Source organism: Entelurus aequoreus, linkage group LG15 (genome assembly GCF_033978785.1).
Source record: "Entelurus aequoreus isolate RoL-2023_Sb linkage group LG15, RoL_Eaeq_v1.1, whole genome shotgun sequence".
Classification (NCBI taxonomy): Eukaryota; Metazoa; Chordata; class Actinopteri; order Syngnathiformes; family Syngnathidae; genus Entelurus; species Entelurus aequoreus.
The window spans coordinates 26,056,193-26,080,982 of NC_084745.1; the positions used below are offsets into that span (position 1 = coordinate 26,056,193).

The window sequence follows — 24,790 nt, forward strand, 5'->3', positions numbered from 1 at the left end:
TTGGTGAATCTTTTGCAATTTGTTTAATGAACAATGGAGACTGCAAAGAAGAAAGCTGTAGGTGGGATCAGTGTATTAGCGGCTGGCTGCAGCAACACAACCAGGAGGACTTTGAGTTGGATAGCAGACGCGCTATCCGACGCTAGCCGCCGACCGCATCAATGATCGGGTGAAGTCCTTCTTCGCGCCGTCGATCGCTGGAACGCAGGTGAGCACGGGTGTTGATGAGCAGATGAGGGCTGGTGTAGGTGGAGCGCTAATGTTTTTATCATAGCTCTGACGAGGTCCGGTAGCTAAGTTAGCTTCAATGGCGTCGTTAGCAACAGCATTGCTAGGCTTCGACAGGCGGCACAGCATTAACCGTGTGGTTACAGGTCCAGTGTTTGGTTCGGTGTTTCCTGATAGTAGTATTGTTGATCTTCTGTCTATCCTTCCAGTCAGGGGCTTATTTCTTTTGTTTATATCTGCATTTAAGCACGATGCTATCACGTTAGCTCCATAGCTAAAGTGCTTCACCGATGTATTGTCCTGGAGATAAAAGTCACTGTGAATGTCCATTTCGCGTTCTCGACTCTCATTTTCAAGAGGATATAGTATCCAAGGTGGTTTAAAATACAAATCCGTGATCCACAATAGAAAAAGGAGAAAGTGTGGAATCCAATGAGCCCTTTTACCTAAGTTACGATCAGAGCGAACAAAGATACGTCCTGCACTGCATTCTAGTCCTTCACTCTCACGTTCCTCATCCACAAATCTTTCATCCTCGCTCAAATTAATGGGGTAATCGTCGCTTTCTCGGTCCGAATCGCTCTCGCTGCTGGTGTAAACAATGGGGAAATGTGAGGAGCCCTTCAACCTGCGATGTCACGCTACTTCCGGTACAGGCAAGGCTTTTTTTTATCAGCGACCAAAAGTTGCGAACTTTATCGTCGATGTTCTCTACTAAATCCTTTCAGCAAAAATATGGCAATATCGCGAAATGATCAAGTATGACACATAGAATGGATCTGCTATCCCCGTTTAAATAAAAAAAAATAATTTCAGTAGGCCTTAAAATTGCCTTTCAAATGTCTATTCTTGGTGTTAGGTTTTATCAAATACATTTCCCCCAAAAATGCGACTTATACTCCAGTGCGACTTACCGTATTTCCTTGAATTGGCGCAGGGAATATAGTATTCGCACGTCTAGAATTACTGCCGGGTCAAAGTCGTTTCTCAAAATAATTAACGCATGCTTGGCCTTATCGCCGGTTTATTATTGAAGCTGGATCAAATTCGTTTCGCAAAATATTAATTTTATTATCGCATGTCTATAATTTTCGCCGGGTCAAACTCGTTTCGCAAAATATTTAGCATATGGCTAGAACTTCCACCGGGTCAAATTCGTTACGTCACGAGTGACGCATCTGTCCTCATTTTCAAAATGGAGGGAGCTGATTTCAGTAGTTTACAATCGCACAAAGGAAAAAAGATAAAGTGAAGTGAAGTGAATTATATTTATATAGCGCTTTTCTCTAGAGACTCAAAGCGCTTTACATAGTGAAACCCAATATCTAAGTTACATTTAAACCAGTGTGGGTGGCACTGGGAGCAGGTGGGTAAAGTGTCTTGCCCAAGGACACAACGGCGGTGACTAGGATGGCGGAAGCGGGGATCGAACCTGGAACCCTCAAGTTGCTGGCACGGCCGCTCTAAAGAGCTTTTCAGTAGGATTTAAGGTCCAAGCTATTGAATACCGGTAAAGTATGCTAAAGAGAACAGTAAGCAGCTATGTTTTATTAATATACCGTAGCTGCGTGTGTGAAATACTGTATAAGTCATTAAATGACTCCCGCCTCCTGGTGGTAGAGGGCGCTGCCGCGCTAGTGATCCTTCTTGCGACTTCCGGTACTGCAGAAGAAGTGAACACACGCAGCAAGAGATTTTTTTTCAGATGGAGGATTGCATACCAGTATCTAAAATAAAACAGTTTTCTAAACTGGACTTTCAATGGAAGCAGGAGGTAATAATTAAAGGAATATCTCCATCGAAACAGACTTTTAAAACTGAAGAAAGAAAATAAGGAAGACTTCTATAAACAAGTTATCGATGCTTTTGGTCAGAAGGAGCTGCAAATGGACTCCATTTATAAGTACAGGTAAGACCATAATAACGTTTTTTTTTTAATTAAATGTGCTTTTCATGATGGTATGCTTACATCACACTCAAAGCGCACGCCTAAATTTTATGGATTCCTTTTGGTAAACGCCGGAGTGAGAAGAGGTTTTAAAATAATTACCGCATGCACGGCCATCCCGCCGGTTTCCGGTAAACGCAGGAGTGACAGGAGGTTTTAAATTAATTAACGCCCCTGCGGCTATTCAAGGAAATACGGTATATATGTTTTTTTCCTTCTTTATTGTGCATTTTCGGCAGGTGCGACTTATACTCCGGTGCGACTTATACTCCGAAAAATACGGTACTGTATAAAGAAAAAAACAATGCTATGACTGCAAACCGCAAACATAGTGTGAGTAAAATATGTAGGTTCCTAGTGTGCAAATCTCAGTCATACTGAATCATTGTGGTATTATCGTGTCAGTTTGTATTTACGTGACAGTAGTTTTTGATGAAAAATCCTCATGAAAAATGTTGTTGTCTTCCTTGAGGCAAAACACTACCGCTCTGGTTCACTGGCGCCGCCAAAATGAACCAAAACACTAAGTGGGGTTTTAATTTAAAAAAAACAACTTGATTTTAAGTGTGCAAGTACTTTTTGAGCACATTCTACAATACCATGATCCTAATGACAACACTGATAATTTTGGTGACAATAACCGTGGTATGAAAATGTATATCGTTACATCCCTAGTATCATTACTGTCTATTTGTATTGATTCACCCACCTTTGTTTGGCGTGGCGAAGTTGGTAGAGTGTCCGTGTCAGCAATCGGAGTGTTGCTGGTTACTGGGGTTCAATCCCCACATTCACCATCCTAGTCACGTCCGTTGTGTCCTTGGGCAAGACACTTCACCCTTGCTCCTGATGGCTGCTGTATAGCGCCTTGCATGGCAGCTCCCGCCATCAGTGTGTGAATGTGTGTGTGAATGGGTGAATGTGGAAATACTGTCAAAGCGCTTTGAGTACCTTGAAGGTAGAAAAGCGCTATACAAGTGTACAATGATAAATGATTTATTTATCATTTATCATTTGTTTCTCTCGCTTTTGGTTAGCGGTTAACATATCCTCCTACAGTGTGTAGTGTAGTATGTTTAGCAAGTCCTCCAGTGATAATGCTACATGTAATAAACATACTTTATTTACCGCCATGGAGGTGAAGATTACTGAATTAGAAGTAGCTTTGCACTGTGTAGGGAAATATAGCGCTAACAAAAATGCTACAGTGTGTTGAGGACGTGTACTTCGCTTTTAGCTGTCAAATTTGTGTGACACAGCTAGAATGTGTCAACATGCATTATCACGATATGACGATCAAAAGCTCTATTGTTGGCCACATTTATATCATTTATATTGTATGTCGTCTATGTTGCGCAACCCTATTAGTAGTTTGAATAGATATTATTCAAATTTAGTCTGCTTTGATTGATGATAATCCCTGAAAGTTGGAGCCTATGGGAGCCGCTTTATTCTGCCTGTAAAGCCCTTAAAACATCCAAACACCTCCATTGAGGTTTTATATACATAATGTAAGTTTACTGTATATGTAATGTAGCTACAGGCACATTTATAATAACATTACATTTTTACGTATTTTGATCATTTTAAGCATATACAGCGCTTTCATTTAAAAAACGCATCACAACTAGGGATGTCCGATAATGGCTTTTATCGGATATTCCAAAATTGTCCAACTCTTAATTACCGATACCGATATCAACCGATACCGATTAAGGCTGCAGCTAACGATTATTTTTCTATCGATTAATCTATAGATTATTTTTTCGATTAATCGGTTAATCTATAGATTATTTTTTCGATTCATCTATAGATTATTTTTCCTTTTACCGATTATTTTTTATTTTATTTTATTTAAAATGAAGATGAACAAATAAAAGTAGGCCAGTTTTTTCAAAAGGCATGGCTTTTATTTACAAAAAAAAAAGTATGGCCACTCAGTCAACATTGACAACAACATGACAAAATATTCTGTAACAATGTAAACATTTAAAACTTTTAACATTTAACAAAATTAAAAGTAGCTTATTTGCTTTTTAATGTGCAAATATAAAAGTAAACATCCAGTGCAAATCTTAATATTCTGCAATAGTATAAGCATTTCAAAAGTAAAAGTATTTCTTATTTTGCTTTAAAATGTGCAAAAATAAAGATAATCATCCAATACAAAAAAGTGCAAAACGAAATATTCTGTAAAAAAAGTGTAAACATTTCAACAAAAGTGAAAGTATTGCTTATTTGCTAAAATGTGCAAAAATAAAGATAAACATCAATACAAAAAAGTGCCAATCTAAATATTCTGGAGGACTGTAAACATTAAGTATTGCTTTTAAAATGTGCAAAATAAACATCCAGTCCAACACAGTACACAATAACCAATTCTACTCATTCCAGTGAGTGACTAACAGTTGTAATGAAGAAAGGTTAGCATGTCTACTTGCTTTGCTTCTTTTCTTGTTTACAATATTCCCAGCAGCTGAAAATAGGCGCTCAGAAGGGGTCGATGTGGCTGGAACTGAGAGGTAATTAGCCTTCACCTCAAGCCAGGACTGCGAGTGAGCTGAGCTGCAGTTTAAATTTCTAGTAGGTCAACGGGCTCATAGTGATGTTACTAGTAGTTGACTGGGAGGTGTTTATTATCATTTGGGGAGAGTCCACTGCCTGATGCTCACCTGCTAAACACCTATCTGCTCCACGCTGAAGCGCTGACTACATGCGCTATGAATACGCACTGCTGATTGGCTGATAATGCTTCGTGTGTACCAATCAGATGGTTGTGTGGGTGGGACAATGCTGCGTGTGTACCAATCAGATGGTTGTATGGGTGGGACAATGCTGCGTGTGTACCAATCAGATGGTTGTGTGGGTGGGACAATGCTGCGTGCTGAGACAGAGGCAGCCGCAGAAGGAGCAAAGCAACTTGTTAAGACTTTAGCAGCTAAAGTTAGCTTTAGCTTAGAGACTCGTTCGGTACACCCCCGTACCGAACCGAAAGCCCCGTACCGAAACGGTTCAATACAAAACACATAACGTTACACCCCTAGCAGATACAAATGACACATTCATGTTTTTGTGTAATGATGACAACGTATGCTAACGCGGACGATTGACTAGTTGATGGTTGATGGTTTTCTTTTTAAATGTTCGTTCATAGCCGTTGTGCTGCTATGATAGGCCATTTACGCTCGACACTGTGCATACAACAACATTATTAGGCTGTGTATTGAAATACTCCCACACTTTTGACGACTTTTGGCGTGCGTTTTTCCCCTCGCTTGCACAGTCTGCTTTGCGCTCCGCCATGACGGTAGTGTGACGTAATTATGCGACGCGTCGACGCACAAAAACGGCGTCGACGTATTTACATAACCGATGACGTCGACTACGTCGACGCGTCGTTTCAGCCTTAATACCGATATACACAGTCGTGGAATTAACACATTATTATGCCTAATTTGGACAACCGTATGGTGAAGATAAGGTCCTTTTTAAAAAAAATTATAAAATAAGATAAATAAATTAAAAAACATTTTCTTGAATAAAAAAGAAAGTAAAAAAATATAAAAACAGTTACATAGAAACTAGTAATTAATGAAAATGAGTAAAATTAACTGTTAAAGGTTAGTACTATTAGTGGACCAGCACCACGCACAATCATGTGTGCTTATGGACTGTATCCCTTGCAGACTGTATAGTTATATATTGATATATAATGTAGGAACCAGAATATTAGAAACAGAAAGAAAGAACCCTTTTGTGTGAATGAGTGTGAATGGGGGAGGGAGGTTTTTTGGGTTGGTGTACTAATTGTAAGTGTATCTTGTGTTTTTTATGTTGATTTAATAAAAACAAAAAAAACAAAAAAAAACGATACCGATAATAAAAAAAACGATACAGATAATTTCCGATATTACATTTTAAAGCAATTATCGGCCGATAATATCGGCAGGCCGATATTAGTGGACATCTCTAATCACAACGTTCACTTTTTTTCAACTCCATCACTGATTATTACTCACTGCAGACTTTAAGAGCCAACAAACATAATAAAACATCACTTACTGTACAAGGTCTGTTGTCATTGTGATGCCGACTGATAGAATCTTGTTATATTCCCATTTAGATGAAGAATGATTTATAATTTTTGCGACGAAAAGGAGGGCAGAATTAAGTCACTTTTCGTGTCGTTCTCGCCATTCCTGGGTCTAAATTGGCTGTCAAAGTGTCCCAACTTGTCGGATTACGGAATTCGGTTGATACCTATTTCAGTACCGAATTTAGTACCCATCTTTAGGGTTGCATATAAATGACCTAAAAGTATAACAATCATCATTTTTATGGGCACACCATAATACGCGAACGTAATGTTGCGTTTGACCAGATGTTCTTCCAAGTGGGATGTAAAACGCTGGTCAGTCCCAAGTTCCTTAGATGACATATAAACTGAACTCAAATGTACCACCAAGCACAGGATAGGTATTTTGTAATTTATTGTCAAATATTTGAGAATAGAGACCAGCCTCGAACAACACATACGAATGCGTAGCCCAAGTTGATCTGACAACATCCCGGAATGCACTCTCCTCTTCAATATCTCCCCCCGCCCTCACGGCCGCACAGATGCCCACTGTGTCCATTATCTCAAGTCGGCCCGAGAATGGAAGCAGGGAGGACTCCTCTTCTCTGCCTCCTACTTCAAGGCCGTCCACAGTGCAAGCACTTTGTCATGAGATGATCAAAACAATGAAAAGAGTACAAGATGGAACATTAGCTATTTAAAATATGACTATAGAAATATAGAAAGAAGTAACTCTTAATTATGGATAAATGTGGATATATGCATCCATCAATTCCCCCTTCAAGATCTTCTAAAAAGATCTTTACCTCTAGTACAACAGTTCTAAAGCACGCCCCACATTAAAGTAGGTGCTGTTTTTTTTTTAAATTTTTGAGCAAGCTAGCAATAAAATAAAAGCATAGCTACATGGGAGATAAATGGGGGGAGTTTATGTCAATGTCGTCATTGTCAGGGAAGGAAACTAGCAAATCTCGAAAGTCTTAAAGTCACCACTTTGCTAGACCCCCTTCAGAGACATAGCAAACCTAGAAACAGGGTGGGGTTGACCTTTGACAGCTCTTACAAAGATGCGGGTGCATGGGCGATAAAGCAACCGCATGAGGCTATAATGGCCAAGAAAACTTTAAAGGAGACTAGGGCAGACTTAATTATGTCAGTCCACCTGCCAAAGGTGGTCTAGAGCCAATCTTTAAATGGGTCAGAGACACCGGAAACTTCAGTAAGTTCCTTAGACAGGGCTTGGAGGCCTTCTAAGGCCTTCTGAACCAAGCCATTTATGTCAGTCAACTTAAAGGGGGCGGGATAAGTGTGGGGAAAGGACGTCCAGCGGAACAAGCAACACAGTCACCCAGGTTTTGGCTCTTAGCCATGCTAGTCATCCACCTGAGCCATAGGTTGCCTGCACCTGCTCCTAAGGTCAAAGCTACCAGGCCTTCGGTGGTGATGTCATTAGCACGCACAGATGTGAGAGCCTTTGAAACACCACCGAGGTGGGGTGGTACTTTGGGTGCTACAGAGGGTGTAGAGGTAGTTAACGCCCTCTCAAGGACATTAATTTTAATAATTCCTTTAGAGTCTGTATCAGTCAGGTCAACCCCCAAAACAACATAAAAGGGACGATGGGCACCACTTACCAGAGTATGTTGTCTGCATCCGACACCAATGGTTCAGGGTTGAGTCGTTACAAATATAGAGGTTATTACCACGGTAATAGCTATTGTGTCCCCCGTAATTAATCACACTGCACAGGTCAAAAAAATAAGTCTTGCTATCCCCTTTGACCCAGTCTATTTAAAGTCCGCTGTATGTTCTAAGACATTTGTCAGTCACTGTCATCAGGAAGGAAGAACTGAGACACAAAGACAGTAGAACAAGCCCAAGCAGCAGTCCGTCAGGGAACACTACCGGGTGTAACATCCTGCCTTTCGTCTATCAAAATCAGAGTAATTTAGGTAACAAAACGGGGATAAACATCAAACTTTTCACTTAATGTAACAACACAGATAGTTATGCTGCAAACAAGCAAGATAAATTGGATAACTTCGAGTATAAAGGCTGGTCTCAAATAAGGATATACAATATAGAAGTTGAAAAGAGTAATATAGGTAGAAAATCTCTCTCAGCGTCGTCTTCTGGGCTGTAGGATTATGTGTGTGTAATTAAAGCCTCACTCTTCTATGACCTAGAGGGGGAGAGGTTACTAGCACAATCACCCCTTATGTGTGTTACCTCGTTAACACACACACTAAAAATGAGTCGTTTTCTGCTCCCGTTCTTCTTCAGATGCCTCAGGCTCAAAAGGCACTGGTAGGGGGTCGAGTGGGGCAGATGTTGTGGCGATGTCAGCAATGACATCCGCTGGTAATCTGTCAGGTTCTTCAGCAGGAGTGTAGAGGGAGAGGTGGTACCAGGTGTCCCTTTAACCAGCCAATCGAAGGGCGTGGGACGTCCGTTCCACGACCTTGAAGGGACCAGTCCACCCGGGCTCCGTCCACTTGCGTTTGATGACCTAGATCTTGACCCTCTCAGCGGGTGGAAGGGAATCTGGAGTGGCGGGCTGTCATCCTCGTATCTGTACAGAAGAATTTGCACACAAATTCTGCATTTTTTGTGTAAAATACCATTTTGGTTTTACGCTGAGTCCTCCTTCCATGGGGGGCTGCTGGTCCTGTGAATGGCTGACCTGTATGCAGCTCATAGGGTGAAAAACTCAAAGGGCGGTAAAACAGTTTTATTCACGGACCTTCGAATGATCATTAACGCTAATTGCAACATGTCAATCCAATTAAATTTGGTCTGTGCACAGATTTTAGCCAATTAGTTTTTAATGTTCTGGTCCATCCTTCAACCTTACCTTGGGACTCAGGATGGTACCCCAAACCTGTGTTCTAGTCCGAAAGCCTTTTCGACCAAGGCTAAGTGAGTATTTTTTTTTTTTTAATGGTTGCCGTTGTCTGACCTAATCTTTTTGGGGAAACCATGTCGGGGTACTAGGTCATTCACAAGTCATTTAATTACTGATATTGCATCCTCTTTTGAGGTTGTTGTTGCTTCCGGCCAACCACTGTGATTGGCAACACAAGTCAGTACGTACCTTTTCCCTTGTACCGTATTGATCATATCAGTGAAATCAAAGACTATACATGGTTCACCCTCACCTCCTCCATATTCTAAATTTGATTTACTAAACTATTATCGATGTGTAAAATCGTTATTTTCAAATTAAAATTAGTTATAACTTCTTACCCACGGGAAAAACGTTAAAACTATGGAATGTGTCAGAGTCGGATTTATTGTCGATTTTGTTCCAAGGAGTCTGTATCCACCCTCACTCACCCCCTTCTGTTTCTGAAAAAAGGACTGTGTTAGTAATACTATCACTTTCAGAAACATCTAAGAAAAAGGTCAACTAATAGCCAAGTAGCGGAGGACAAGTCATGTTTGAGGTCAATGATAGTCTCTTTAGCCTCTGTGGTCCACTGGGGGGTGTTGTTAGGGTAGGGGACCCCTTAGCAATATCACAAATAACTCAAACTCCACTAAATATGCTTATATTTTATATTGTCACAAATACTAGAAAAATACTACCCTCATGGCGGATGCTTTATCAATAGTATTTTGAAATTTTACCACACCTGTTGGCCCCAATAATTGATTAAGTCAAGCTCATGTTGTAGAAAGTTGAATGATGCGGACACGTTTGTTACTGAATACTTTCTATCAGACTTCTGCCATGGCAACTTTGTGTATGTAATGAGCAACTATAATTATTTGATATGCTTAAATGTGTAATGTGTCGTTTTAGCTCAGCTGTTGTGTAGCTGCTAGCTCCTCGTAGCCTACAGGTGTCTAAAGTGCAGCCCATAGTTATGTGTTTAACACAACAATGTGCTAAACCTAAACAATTGAAAATGTGGTATTTGGGTGTCGGTGTAATGTTTGGCAGCTACACCGTGTCTTATCATTGCACCTAAGTTCTTTGGTTTTGTAGGCGAGACAGAGAGCAAGGGAACAATGTGGGACACTATTGTGTCCATCTTATACCATGCTAGCTGTTGCAAAGATAGGTCAACATGAGCAGCCACACCTTGAGTTCCAACATATATAAATAATCATAACATATGGCGAGTCGGGTGGCAGAACACACGGAAGCATCTCAGTCAGTCAGGGTTTTCACTGTTAGAGCAGTTGGATGTCAGCCATTCCTGTTGTTTCAGGCTGTGGTATGAGCTCATGGAGGAGCCTTGGTAGTGGTGTCGCAGCTTGGTGGTTGAGCCGTCAGGTAACACCAGGAAGGTTCCTTCTGTGCGATATTGAATGTCAGGGTACAGTCTGTAAAGGAGGTCATTACCAATCTGGCAGGGTGTGTGCAGGTCAATCACGAAGGGGTGCTTTAGTGTGTGTCCCGCAATCTGAACCGGAAGTGGTTTGGTGACAGGTAACCTTCTTGTGACCCCAGCGAAGCCTTCAACCTTTAAAGAGGAAGCACACAGTTTCTTTGGTACCTCTGCATTCAGAATCGAATGGGTGGCGCCAGTGTCAATCACGAACTGATAACATTGTCCGTTGACACTCATGTCCAGCAGGGGGCCAGTCTGTATCTCCTGCTGGGGCTCCTGCGGTGGGCGTCCTTTGCCACGCTTTTGTGTTCGTTTGTTGGCACTACGGAACCTTTCCTGTTCGGAAATGTTCGGACAGTCACGACTCCAGTGACCAGGCTGGTCACAGCCGAAACAGTTTCCACCCCGGACTGGCTTTGAAGCACCGTGTTGTCCACCACCCGAGTCGAACCGTCTGGTCGCACGTCTGTTGAGGATTCTTTCCTCCACCTGTTGGAACTCAGAAGCAAGGTCACCCAGTGCTGAATATACCCTAGTTGATTTTTTACTAATTAGTTCTTTTGACCTTTTATCTTCAGCGATCTGTCAATAAAGGAGTCGTTTCCTTGTTGCTCTGTCATTAGCCCTATTTTGCATGGGATGAATAAAATGTCCTGACATATATTGTTTTTGGCACCGTGTATATGAGGGTTAACTTTGTCCAAAGTGTTTGGCCAAAGGTTCCCTCCCGGAGGTACAGGTGGGAAAGCAAGGTCAACAATGGCTTGCATGTATGCATCGGCAAGAGACTTATATTGTAGTATGTCCAAAGTGTTAATTTCATGTGTCAAAAATGTCTGCCGGAGAAAATGGTCAGACGTGTACAAGGGGTTAATTTTCGGAGGCAGGATTAATCTTAGAGGGGGCGTGTTAATTCCTCCTTCTCTTGTCACTGGAGTAGGGGGCGGTGGCCTAGTCAAAGTCTGGGCGGGTCGTTTGAATTGTCTTGCGCATGCGCGGCAGACACAAAATTACCAATCAGTCAATTCTGTCATTAATCATCGGTTCTTTTGCTGCATTTCGTTTTTCCACGTAATCCCCGTTTACTTTTATCATACGCCAAACTCTTAAAATCTCTCCCTGAGTGTTCCATTTTCACCAGCGCACACACACACACACACACACTCAGCAGCACACACACACACGAGCACGCGTAAGCACTCCCGCACACACACACACACACACACACACACTCAGCAGCACACACACACACGAGCACGCGTAAGCACTCCCGCACACACACACACACACACTCAGCAGCACACACACACACACGAGCATGCGTAAGCACTCCCGCACACACACACTCACACTCAGCAGCACACTCTCTGCGTTTCACTTTACCATAAAACTTCCAGTTACTTTTTTTTAAATTTTTTAAATTTTATTTTACCAGACGTTTGAGTTCACGACTTTTCGAGTATTATAAACTCCCTCTTAACCCTTTCAAGGAACGTTCTCCTTTTTTTTTTCTTCTTTTTTTCCCCTCTACCTGCTAGTTCCATTGTCGACAACCGTCCATTCAATTGATCATTACACAGTAATGATTAATCACATTTTCCCCAGCCGCCATCACATTCTTGTCTGTCACACTCCTTGGCCATTGTGTCCATTTTTTTTTTCAGGGGCCTCGAACCCCTGAGGGCCTTCAACTCCCAAACCATACGGCGGCCTTTAACCCCGTACTTTTATCATACAATACGCAGCTAGAGCCTCTAACTCTAACCCGTGCAATTTATCGTACAATTCGCAGCTAGAGCCTCTAACTCTAACCAGTGCAATTTATCGTACAATACGCAGCTAGAGCCTCTAACTCTAATCCGTGCAATTTATCGTACAATACGCAGCTAGAGCCTCTAACTCTAACCCGTTACTCTTTTAGGCGGCGACCAACTACCCAGGGTGAGCCACACCCGACTATTTGCTTACTCGTCAGTGAAGCAGCCCGTCACGGTAATCTTGACACAATGACGTGAGTGGTATTCACAACTTTTATGCAATGGTGGCTACGGCAAAATGCAACCAATCTATCAAAATGCAATCAATCAATCAAAATGCAATCAATCTATCAAAATCACCACTCTGTGTCTGGGGTACAATTCTGTGTTTGACTTACAGACCTCAGGACAGACTCCTAATGCAGATTTTATCTAAAAAGAAAGGTTCTGCTTACCTTGAATTATGTTTTGGCCATGTGAGTCTGTCCAGAAGATTGCAAGAGAAGGTCCAATTGTCAGCGTGTCATCTCGGACGAAGCCCCCAAATTGTTGCGTTTGACCAGATGTTCCTCCAAGTGGGATGTAAAACGCTGGTCAGCTGACATATAAACTGAACTCAAATGTACCACCAAGCACAGGATAGGTATTTTGTAATTTATTGTCAAATATTTGAGAATAGAGACCAGCCTCGAACAACACATACGAATGCGTAGCCCAAGTTGATCTGACAACATCCCGGAATGCACTCTCCTCTTCAATATCTCCCCCCGCCCTCACGGCCGCACAGATGCCCATTGTGTCCATTATCTCAAGTCGGCCCGAGAATGGAAGCAGGGAGGACTCCTCTTCTCTGCCTCCTACTTCAAGGCCGTCCACAGTGCAAGCACTTTGTCATGAGACGATCAAAACAATGAAAAGAGTACAAGATGGAACATTAGCTATTTAAAATATGACTATAGAAATATAGAAAGAAGTAACTCTTAATTATGGATAAATGTGGATATATGCATCCGTCAGTAACCTCCGCGAATAGCGACTGTAAAATCGCTCCTGATGTGTACCAATCAGTGTTTTACACTTCAAAACATCAGTCATTAACAACCTAAGCGTGAGGAAGAATGTTAGAGAGAACATTTTCCAAGGCCTAAACTTTCAAGCCAAGAGAAAATTTGAGGTTTTTAGACTTTAACAAGAACTGACTTAAGAGAAGATCAAGTCACAAGTTGCTGGCAGAGCACGGCATTCCCTGTCCAATTTGAAAACAATAATGAACACGTAGCTGAAGCAAGCACTCTTGATTCCCGCCACATCAACAGAAATTAATACATTTACAAAAAATCATACATGCAGTCTGATGAGCTCAGCGCTTAAGGAAATTAGGTCACATTGACACATGTCCCAAGAGGAACACAGGAAGCTTAAGACTGCTACGGCGAGCTAGGGACACGGTGGGAGTGATAACAGGGCAGGTGCAGCCAAGCATTAAATGAACTGCTTGTTTTGGACCGTCTCTGTTGGGTCAGCTGGTAAAAGTCACAGGGTGTAGCTCGTAGACAGGGTGCAACACTGTAAGGACTTCTTGATGCTCGCTCTACCACATTTCGCAGCCGAATGTACTGATTTAGGATTCTTTGGATAATGGTGCAAAACAGCAAATGCTTGACCTTTTCATTTAAGGCTTGAATCATCCTATTGATTTCAGAAGTTATTCAACACCAAGGTGGCACAGGTAGATGACGTCAAAGGCTAAATGGTACTTTGAAATCCTTAAGCCCCTTTTGCACTGCTTGTAAAAAGCGTGTGTTGCTGTTGTGAATAAACAGCACTGACGAAAATGGCAATTTTCTGGTTTTGGAGGCATAGTGCATTAGTCCCAGAGCAACAGGGGAATTATGAAAAAGGGACATGGGTAAATTTCATGTCCACTTCTGCCGATCTGTTGTGTTGAATGTTGGACTATCAAATTTAACACGTTGCGAATAATCACATATAAAAGTGCAGATGAATCACGCTTTTAGAGAGATCGGCACTGTCATCTTAAAATTTGGTCGGAATTCCGGGTATCGATTCAGGTAAAATCCAATGGGACCATATTTTGATACTTTTCTTGCCCATGACGTCGAGTCCGGTTACGGATTATGCACTGGCCTCACAAGCAAGCATGCCTGGTAGAAGACGCTCAAATATAAAGTAAGGCTTCACTTTTTCAAAATGCGCTAGCTCGTTGCTTGTTAATATTTTTTTTTTCTATATACATGCTATTGCTTCGTATTTGCAATTTTACATTGAGACCTCCAAAGTAGGTAGTGAAAACTACAATTAAGATGTACGCTCCAATCAAACAGTTGGTGTGTAATAAGTATAATACTTTCAGTATAAGCACATTTTGTAGGTTTTAACATAAGACTAAGCTGGCACATTAAGCTGGCAAAGACTACTTCCTGACTTGGCAACACACCGTAGTCTATACACTACTGCCATCTAACATCTTAGAAATGCAACTGCATACAAAATCTACTATATAATACTTGCAAATAAGACTCAGAAGTGCAGAAAGTGAGATATAACAACTGGACAGCATAGTTATAATCAATTTGTTGTTTAATATCACAATTTCAAAAGTATACTTTATTATTCAAATAATTCAAAGATTATTTATTGTCAAACAATATTTTAAGTACACAAATTGGTACAGTTGAGTAAGAGTATAGGTTCCCAGGTACCAGAATCAGTTTAAATGATACCCATTCCTAGGCAACACACACTTTATAAACACATTTTAAAGGCCTACTGAAATGAATTTTTTTTATTTAAACGGGGATAGCAGATCCATTCTATGTGTCATACTTGATCATTTCGCGATATTGCCATATTTTTGCTGAAAGGATTTAGTATAGAACAACGACGATAAAGTTCGCAACTTTTGGTCGCTGATAAAAAAAAAGCCTTGCCTATACCGGAAGTAGCGTGACGTCACAGGAGGAAGGATTCCTCACAATTCCCCGTTGTTTACAATGGAGCGAGAGAGATTCAGACCGAGAAAGTGACGATTACCCCATTAATTTGAGCGAGGATGAAAGATTCGTGGATGAGGAACGTTAGAGTGGAGGAACGTTAGAGTGAAGGACTAGAGAGGCAGTGCAGGGTGTATTTTTTTTCCGCTCTGACCGTAACTTAGGTACAAGGTCTCATTGGATTCCACACACTCTCCTTTTTCTATTGTGGATCATGGATTTGTATTTTAAACCACCTGGGATACTATATCCTCTTGAAAATGAGAGTCGAGAATGCGAAATGGACATTCACAGTGGCTTTTATCTCCACGACAATACATCGTTGACGCACTTTAGCTACGGAGCCAACGTGATAGCATCGGGCTCAAATGCAGATAGAAACAAAATTTAAAAAAAAACCCTGACTGGAAGGATAGACAGAAGATCAACAATACTATTAAACCATGAACATGTAAATACGCGGTTAATAATTTCCAGCTTGGCGAAGCTTAACAATTGAAGCTAACTTAGCTACGGAGCTAACGTGATAGCATCAGGCTAAAATGCAGATAGAAACAAAATTTAAAAAAACCCTGACTGGAAGGATAGACAGAAGATCAACAATACTATTAAACCATGAACATGTAAATACACGGTTAATAATTTCCAGCTTGGCGAAGCTTAACAATTGAAGCTAACTACGGAGCGGCGGCGGCGGGCGTTGTAGCTTTCGACGACACCCCGGCCGCCATCAGAGTCGGCAAGAAACATATATTTCCCCAAAGTTACGTACGTGACATGCACATAGCGACACGCACGTACGGGCAAGCGATCAAATGTTTGGAAGCCAAAGCTGTACTCACGGTAGTGCGTCTGCTATCCACCTCAAACACAACACAACCTCCTGATTGTGTTGCTGTAGTGCGCCGCTAACACACCGATCGCACCTACAACTTTCTTATTTGCAGTCTCCATTGTCCATTAAACAAATTGCAAAAGATTCACCAACACAGATGTCCAGAATACTGTGGAATTGTTCGATGAAAACAGAGCAGTTTGTATGGTGACACATTGGGTCCGAATACTTCCGTTGCCGTCGTGACATCACGCGCATACATCATCATACATAGACGTTTCCAACCGGAAGTTTAGCGGGAAATTTAAAATTGCACTTCATAAGTTAACCCGGCCGTATTGGCATGTGTTGCAATGTTAAGATTTCATCATTGATATATAAACTATCAGACTGCGTGGTCGGTAGTAGTGGGTTTCAGTAGGCCTTTAACTTGTAAATGTACAGGTACTCACCACTCATGAATAATAATAAAAGATGATGAATAGGAGAATAAATGGAACCGGAGTCAGGGTCTAGAGCAGGGCTATTCAACTGGTGGCCCGGGGGGCACATCCGGTCCCAGGAATGACACCAGACCATTAAAAATATTTTTTGCATTTTTGCAGCATATTCCTAAAAACACAAGAGCGTTGTCCTATAGATGATCTTTGACTAGCTTTTTTGTAGTAGGTCCCTAAAAACAATAGATTCTCAGGAATATGTGCATTTCGTTGTTTTTTTTCCCAAAGTTGAGTCCATAATACGCTAAATAGATTATTGAATAATTGGGTGAGTGCGTTGATTTAATGTAAACAATTTCATTGGACGGCGTGGCTTGGTTGGTAGAGCGGCCGTGCCAGCAACCTGGTTCGATCCCCAGTCATGTCCGTGGTGTCCTTGAGCAAAACACTTCACCCTTGCTCCTCTTGGGTCGTGGTTAGGGCCTTGCATGGCAGCTCCCGCCATCAGTGTGTGAATGTGTGTGTGAATGGGTGAATGTGGAAATAGTGTCAAAGCGCTTTGAGTATCTTGAAGGTAGAAAAGCGCTATACAAGTATAACTAGGACTGGGCGATATATAGAATATACTCTATATATGACTATCGTGGTATTCGAGTATACGTTCTCACGCAGTTGCTTTTAGCTGCGGGCATTACACTACAGGCTTTTCTCACTCTTTCTTGTCTCTCCTTCTCACTGAGAGGTAAAACAAGCGCACCTTCTTACATACGTCACATAAAAACCCAGTTTCCATATGAGTTGGGAAATTGTGATGGATGTAAATATAAACGGAATACAATGATTTGCAAATCCTTTTCAACCCATATTCAATTGAATGCACTACAAAGACAAGATATTTGATGTTCAAAATCATAAACTTAATTTTTTTTTTGTAAATAATTAACTTAGAATTTCATGGCTGCAACACGTGCCAAAGTAGTTGGGAAAGGGCATGTTCACCACTGTGTTACATGGCCTTTCCTTTTAACAACACTCAGTAAACGTTTTGGAACTGAGGGCACACATTTTTTAAGCTTCTCGGGTGGAATTCTTTCCCATTCTTGCTTGATGTACAGCTTAAGTTGTTCAACAGTCTGGGGGTCTCCGTTGTGGTATTTTAGGTTTCATAATGCGCCACACATTTTCAATGGGAGACAGGTCTGGACTACAGGCAGGCCAGTCTAGTACCCACACTCTTTTACTATGAAGCCACGTTGATGTAACACGTGGCTTGGCATTGTCTTGCTGAAATAAGCAGGGCGTCTATGGTAACGTTGCTTGGATGGCAACATATGTTGCTCCAAAACCTGTATGTACCTTTCAGCATTAATGGCGCCTTCACAGATGTGTAAGTTACCCATGTCTTGGCCACTAATACACCCCCTTACCATCACAGATGCTGGCTTTTCAACTTTGCGCCTATAACAATCCGGATGGTTCTTTTCCTCTTTGGTCCGGAGGACACGACGTCCACAGTTTCCAAAAACAATTTGAAATGTGGACTCGTCGGACCACAGAACACTTTTCCACTTTGTATCAGTCCATCTTAGATGAGCTCAGGCCCAGCGAAGCCGACAACGTTTCTGGGTGTTGTTGATAAACATTTTTTGCCTTGCATAGGAGAGTTTTAACTTGCACTTACAGATGTAGCGACCAAATGTAGTTACTGACAGTGGGTTTCTGAAGTGTTCCTGAGCCCATGTGGTGATATCCTTTACACACTGATGTCGCTTGTTGATGCAGTACAGCCTGAGGGATCGAAGGTCACAGGCTTAGCTGCTTACGTGCAGTGATTTCTCCAGATTCTCTGAACCCTTTGATGATATTACGGACCGTAGATGGTGAAATCCCTAAATTCCTTGCAATAGCTGGTTGAGAAAGGTTTTTCTTAAACTGTTCAACAATTTGCTCACGCATTTGTTGACAAAGTGGTGACCCTCGCCCCATCTTTGTTTGTGAATGACTGAGCATTTCATGGAATCCACTTTTATACCCAATCATGGCACCCACCTGTTCCCAATTTGCCTGTTCACCTGTGGGATGTTCCAAATAAGTGTTTGATGAGCATTCCTCAACTTTATCAGTATTTATTGCCACCTTTCCCAACTTCTTTGTCACGTGTTGCTGGCATCAAATTCTAAAGTTAATGATTATTTGCACAAAAAAAAAAGTTTATCAGTTTGAACATCAAATATGTTGTCTTTGTAGCATATTCAACTGAATATGTGTTGAAAATTATTTGCAAATCATTGTATTCCGTTTATATTTACATCTAACATAATTTCCCAACTCCTATGGAAACGGGGTTTGTACTATCGCGCGTGCAACGTCATACGCCCTGGCGGAGCAGAGAGGTAGCGGCATGGGTAAAGTTAGCTGTGATAAGTGGTGCAAGCGGAGCCGTGCGAGTGGTAATACGAGAGAGAGAAGGTGCCAATCTGGTAACAAATGGAGGAAGAATTCACAACAAAAACAGCACGGGGTCCACACGTCACATTCTAGAGAATAAAAGTGCTTGAAACTTCCGCCTGTCAACACCGGTGCCACACCCAACAAAATGCCGAAGCAACCAGCACTGACCCAATTGAGCCTGGCGTCTTCCATTTCCACATCAACACTGTATGAAAAAGATAGTTAAAAACAGGAGATATTGTACCTACCACATAGCGAAGGACATACACTATTTGATTTCCTATTATGCAGCTAATATTTATTTTACAGTTTTTGAAATATCTTGTGTGACATCATGCACAAAAGTGCACTTTATTTGTTTTAAAATATTGTAGTGGCGTTCTGTACAAAAAAAGTGCACTTTAATTTAGTGTTGTTTTGATATGTCATCTTAGTGACATCATGCACAAAAGTGCACTTTATTTGTTTTAAAATATTGTAGTGGCGTTCTGTACAAAAAAAGTGCACTTTAATTTAGTGTTGTTTTGATATGTCATCTTAGTGACATCATGCACAAAAGTGCACCCATAGCTTGTTTTAAAATGTCTCTGACAATCTTGCACTTTCTGTTTTGGAAATGACATGAATGTTTGTGCCACTGCTTAATAACTGTTTAATAAATACAGTTTTGGTAAATTGACTTAGTTGTGATTTCCCTCTATGCATGAAATGTTAAAATGAGCATATATTAATGCAGTATGAAAAAATGTTTTAATGTAGATACATATAATCATCATACTGCTGTGATTATATGCATCAAGTGTTTATTCAAGGCTAAGGCAAAATATTGCGATATATATCATGTATAGTGACATGGCCTAAAAATATCAAGATATTAATAAAAGGCCATATTGCCCAGCCCTAAGTAAAACCCATTTACCGTTTTAACTTTGGTCCACTCAGACCGGCAATTTCATCGGTTTAATGTGACTGAAGGCTGAATTTATTGGCGACATGCGAACCTCGTGAACCCGGAAAAATCCATCAATTATCGGCAATATGGAATAAAGCGCTGGGAAAAAAGTTGCGGTTTGTAGTCTGGAAATTACGGTAACCCTCGTTGCTTGCCACTTTTGATTCCAGTTATGATTTACCATTATGTATCAACTTCTCTTCACCAGTTTTGAGGCTGCATCGTAACAAAGTTGACGATCAAAAAGCTAGTGCTAGACGTCACAATCTTACACATAACGTAGTATTATGCTGTATATTTTAGAATCTATGAATAAAAAAGGTTTTGTAAAAAAAAAGGCCTATTTTTCATTGAGAAAAAGCATGAATGGGCAAGTTTTCCCACAAATAAATAATTAATAAGAAATCCGCAAATGCTGAATCTAAAAATAGACTGGGATCCACTGTAACGCCACAAAATGTAATGCAATTTATTTGATGACAAAAATCATATGACAATGCAATTGGTTGCCACTACCTGATAAAAATGTTCACCTTTTTGTTTGTTGCCATATTGTACGCTACCCAACCTGGTGTCTCCACTTGAAGCACTTTTCTACTGCTCCAGACTGAAATGACGGAGAAAAACAGTCTATCATAATTCAGCAGTCGTTCCCATTGGTGCGATAAAACCTTGCACTCGTATGACTAAGTTGTCAGACTTGTTATCACTTCTTACGACATGAGCCGCCTTTCATGTTGTCATGGCGACTGTACCCTGCTGGACCGCTCGGCCCTCTTACTACAGTATGCGGCTCACTTGACTGAAAGAGGGGACTGATCACGGTATCCATGGCTGATTTACTTTGGTTATTATACTCTTTACTGCTTCGTCCAACTCGAGCGATTTCTTATAGACTTACTGTAAGATGATGAACTTGCAAGATTCTTACCTACCCTGTTGTCACCCGTTTACTGCTCACAACCACTAGGGGGCGTAAGCATGTACTGCAGGCTTCAGTGGCGTGCGGTGAGGTTAATGTCTGGTGAGGCACGACTGCATCATCACAGTCAAATTTAAAAACATATGAACCTGCAGTGCAGGTGTACCTAATGTTGTGTCCCTGCGGTTGTTCGCGGCTCCTGCAGCGCGAGCATTGTTGTTTTTGCACTTTTTGGCTTCTTGTTAAGTGACTTTTTTTGGGTGGATTCGGTCTTGCACGTGGAGGGTTTGGGTGTGGGCTTTGGTTGGTGTGGCCGCGGTGCTCCCGTCGGGCGGTGCATTCTGCGGCGGAGGTGCTTGGCACCAGGAGGCGGGGTTATGATACGAGCCTCACACAGTGTGTCTCCGCAGCAGATTTATGATCGCTCAGCACTAAAAATACGTTACACACATACAGTTGTTGACAAAATACACTGTACATTATATACCTCAGCTAACTAAACTATGGAAATGTATAATATAATTCATATAGCAATATGGTCTCACTGCACAGCAGGCCAGCAGTTAGCCGAGTCGCAATCCATGGTGAGGCACAAGTGCCTCAACTGGCTGCTGATCACCGCACCGTCTCTTCTCAGTATTTGAACGGCAAATGTGAAAATAAAAATAAAAATAATCTAAAACTGGTGAAGTTAAATGGAAAATAACTTTAGTATAATCACCGGATACATATAACAATTTAATTCATTTCTTTTTCTTTTTCTTTTTTTTTTCTTTCCATGATGGCAGGTGAGGCCCCGCCTCCCCTGCCTCTAGTGACCGCACGCCACTGGTAGGCTTTGTTATATCCAGTTTTTGAATGAACTGCATGACAGCTGCCACCATGCAATATGTCATCAGTGTTTGGAGGTGCTTGCTTGCTGTGTACACACGCATGTTGCCCAGTGTGTAACAGCTGTGAAATATGACGGTGTCAGACGTGGCCTTTTCCCGAAGCAAAAGGGCAATGTCTCTCACCACAGCGGCTGAGCGAGGAGCGAGTGTGCGTAAATGCCACTGTGACCGTCCTTATTTACACCCAGTGCGCCGCCTGATACCTGATACGTGGAGATGTTGCCGCTTTTATCTGCTCCAGAGCTGACAATGTGACAAAAGCGCCCTCCTCGCTCACTGTGTGTGTGTTTGTGTCCTTGTGGGTTTGCCATTACGCTAATACTCCCAACTGGAACAAATGAGTCATACAAGCCCCCCCTGATAGGGAGTTGTGTTGAAATAGGATGATGGCTTGAGAAACAATATTTACGGATGCGTTCTCTTCAAAACGACGCCACTTGCTCAATTTAAAGCACTAGTACTTCAGTGCAGAGCTAAAAGCTAAATCCCGAATGAATGGAGATGAGGAGCTGCATCGTCTTTATTCTTTACGTTTTCGGACAACGTTGGCGTGTAGTTTGCTGCAGGATGAGGAGTAACAAGTGACATACGCTTAGAGGAGAAGCACTTGGTCAATGGTGCTATCGGCCCAAGAATAGATCAGACATAATTGTCTGGCCTTCTGAGTCATCATTACTCTGCAAGTGCACTCCCATCTTGTTTGGACACTGTGGTTAATGGACCTTCTACTTCTTGCCACGGCCTCATCTGTCTTTGCGTCTCCCCTTCCTTTTGCTTCCCCTCTGTTTTTTGTGAGCGTCCATTTCTGCTTATTGTCATACTGAACTGAACATACAGTAAATCAGGGGTGTCAAACCTACGGCAGAACAGGTTTTATCCGGCCCACGTGATGAGTTTGCCAAGTATTAAAATGAGCTGCTTTTTTTTTTTTTGAATGAAAGAAACTGCTGTTCAAAATGTGTCCACTGGATGTCACAATAGCAATTATGTTCGGCAAGCAAACGGTTTATACCAGGGCCAAGCAAGAGGTACACAGTAAAGGGTGACTGTGGCTCCTCCTCCTCGACCCACATGAAACTTAAAACCCGCCGTTTTATGTCTTCTGCTTCGAACACATCGTCATTTGGCACCCTCGTTGCCCCAAAATGTCTCTGTCAAACACGAGAAAAGTGAACTTAACCCTTTTGAATAGTTTTTACCTCCGTTTCTTAGGGTTTGTTGAGTTAGCTCTGGACTGATACGTGGACATGACAAAAGAGGTATTTGATACCTCGACGAGTTTACATGTTGTGTTTTTTGTTCAATCCCAGAAAGACAGTGACTTGGAGTTTAATCCTGGCTTTGTAGATACACTGAGACAAAGCCTAAGCTCATTGTGTTTCTGAAACTGCACCAATTTCCTCAGAATTTTCAACAAACTTGAAGTGTTTTGTCTAGAGGATTATTATGTGCTTGTTCTATTTTAGGCCAAAGTAAAACAAAGAAAACACCCGTGAGTTGTCTTTATTTTTAAGTTATCATGCCATGATTTTACCATTCCGACCCACTTGGTAATAGATTTTCCTCCATGCGGCCCCTGAGCTAAAATCAGTATGACACCCCTGCTGTAAATACTGAGGGTCACAAGTGACCTGGAGCCTATCCCAGTTGGCAAAAGTTGGTCGCCAGTCAATCACAGGGCACCACGAGTACCTCACAAAAGTGAGTAAACCCCACATATTTCCGCAAATATTTCATTCTTTTAATGGCACAACTCTGAAGAATGTCACTTTAATGAAATTTAAACGAGACAATGTACAGCTTGTATACCAGTGTAAATGCACTTAAGTCCACATACAACAATTATCTGGCAATCAGTGTTTAAAGTTAAAAAGTCCCAACGATAGTCACACACACGCTAGTTGTGGTGAAATTATCCTCTGCATTTGACCCATCCCCATGTTCACCCCCTGGGAGGTGAGGAGAGCAGTGAGCAGCAGCGGTGGCCGCGCTTGGGAATCATTTGGTGATTTAACCCCCAATTCCAACCCTTGATGCTAAGTGCCAAGCAGGGAGGCAATGGGTCCCATTTTTATAGTCTTTGGTATGACTCGGCCGGGGTTTGAACTCACGACCTTCCAGTCTCAGTGCGGACACACTAACCACAATGCCATTGAGCAGGTTTTAACCCGTAAGTGCTGCTTTAACTGGAAAATTAGCATTGCAAACTTGTACAAAAGGGACAAAAATGACATAGAACAACAAATGTATTCGTATTTACCATCGATATAACGATAAACGATGTTGATGATAACCGCGGTGAAACCTCTGGCGGTTAGTATTACTGATTTGAATTAAAATGATCGAAAAATCATAATTGATAACTGCACTTTAACACACGGACTGACTTGCGCCAGCTTGCTAGCTTAAATGCTAACATAAAAACAAGTAACGTTAACATCTTTCCCCATCAAGAAACAACATACCCCTTTCTAAACCTATACAAACACATTATTGTCTGAGCAACTATCGTATTTTCCGGACTATATGGCGCCCTTAAAATCATTTTTTTCCCTCAAAACTCGACAGTGCGCCTTATAACCCGGTGCACCTAATGTACGGAATAATTCTGGTTTGCGGCTTGAAGATGATCTGTAAAACATAATCTATGCAACATTTTGACCAAAGAACCACCATCACATGTTATGTAGACCACAAAGAACTGTTTTCCATTTAGAAAAATAAATAATATGACTACTTTAATGCGCCCTATAATCAGGTGCGCCTTTATATATGAAAAAAGATCGAAAATAGACTATTTATCGGCAGTGCGTCTTATAATCCGGTGCACCCTATGGTCCGGAAAATACGGTAAGCTGTTCAATTATGCACATTGAACCAACAAGATGTGCTCGCTCCGAAAAGAGTGATTGACATACAGTATACTCAGAGG

At 41.5% G+C, this 24,790-nt stretch overlaps 1 protein-coding gene across 3 annotated transcripts in view; it reads left to right on the forward strand.

Annotated features, from left to right (window-relative positions):
• Nucleotides 1-24,790, forward strand: part of myripb (myosin VIIA and Rab interacting protein b) — a 360,347-nt gene that overhangs the window by 19,566 nt on the left and 315,991 nt on the right. Inside the window, exon 2 of one of the 3 annotated variants that reach the window (XM_062021122.1) lies at nt 12,516-12,605. The exons of the other annotated variants lie outside the window; for them this stretch is intronic. The gene's annotated coding sequence lies outside the window, so the exon portion shown is untranslated. The remainder of the gene's footprint in view (nt 1-12,515; nt 12,606-24,790) is intronic. 3 annotated transcript variants of the gene reach the window in all.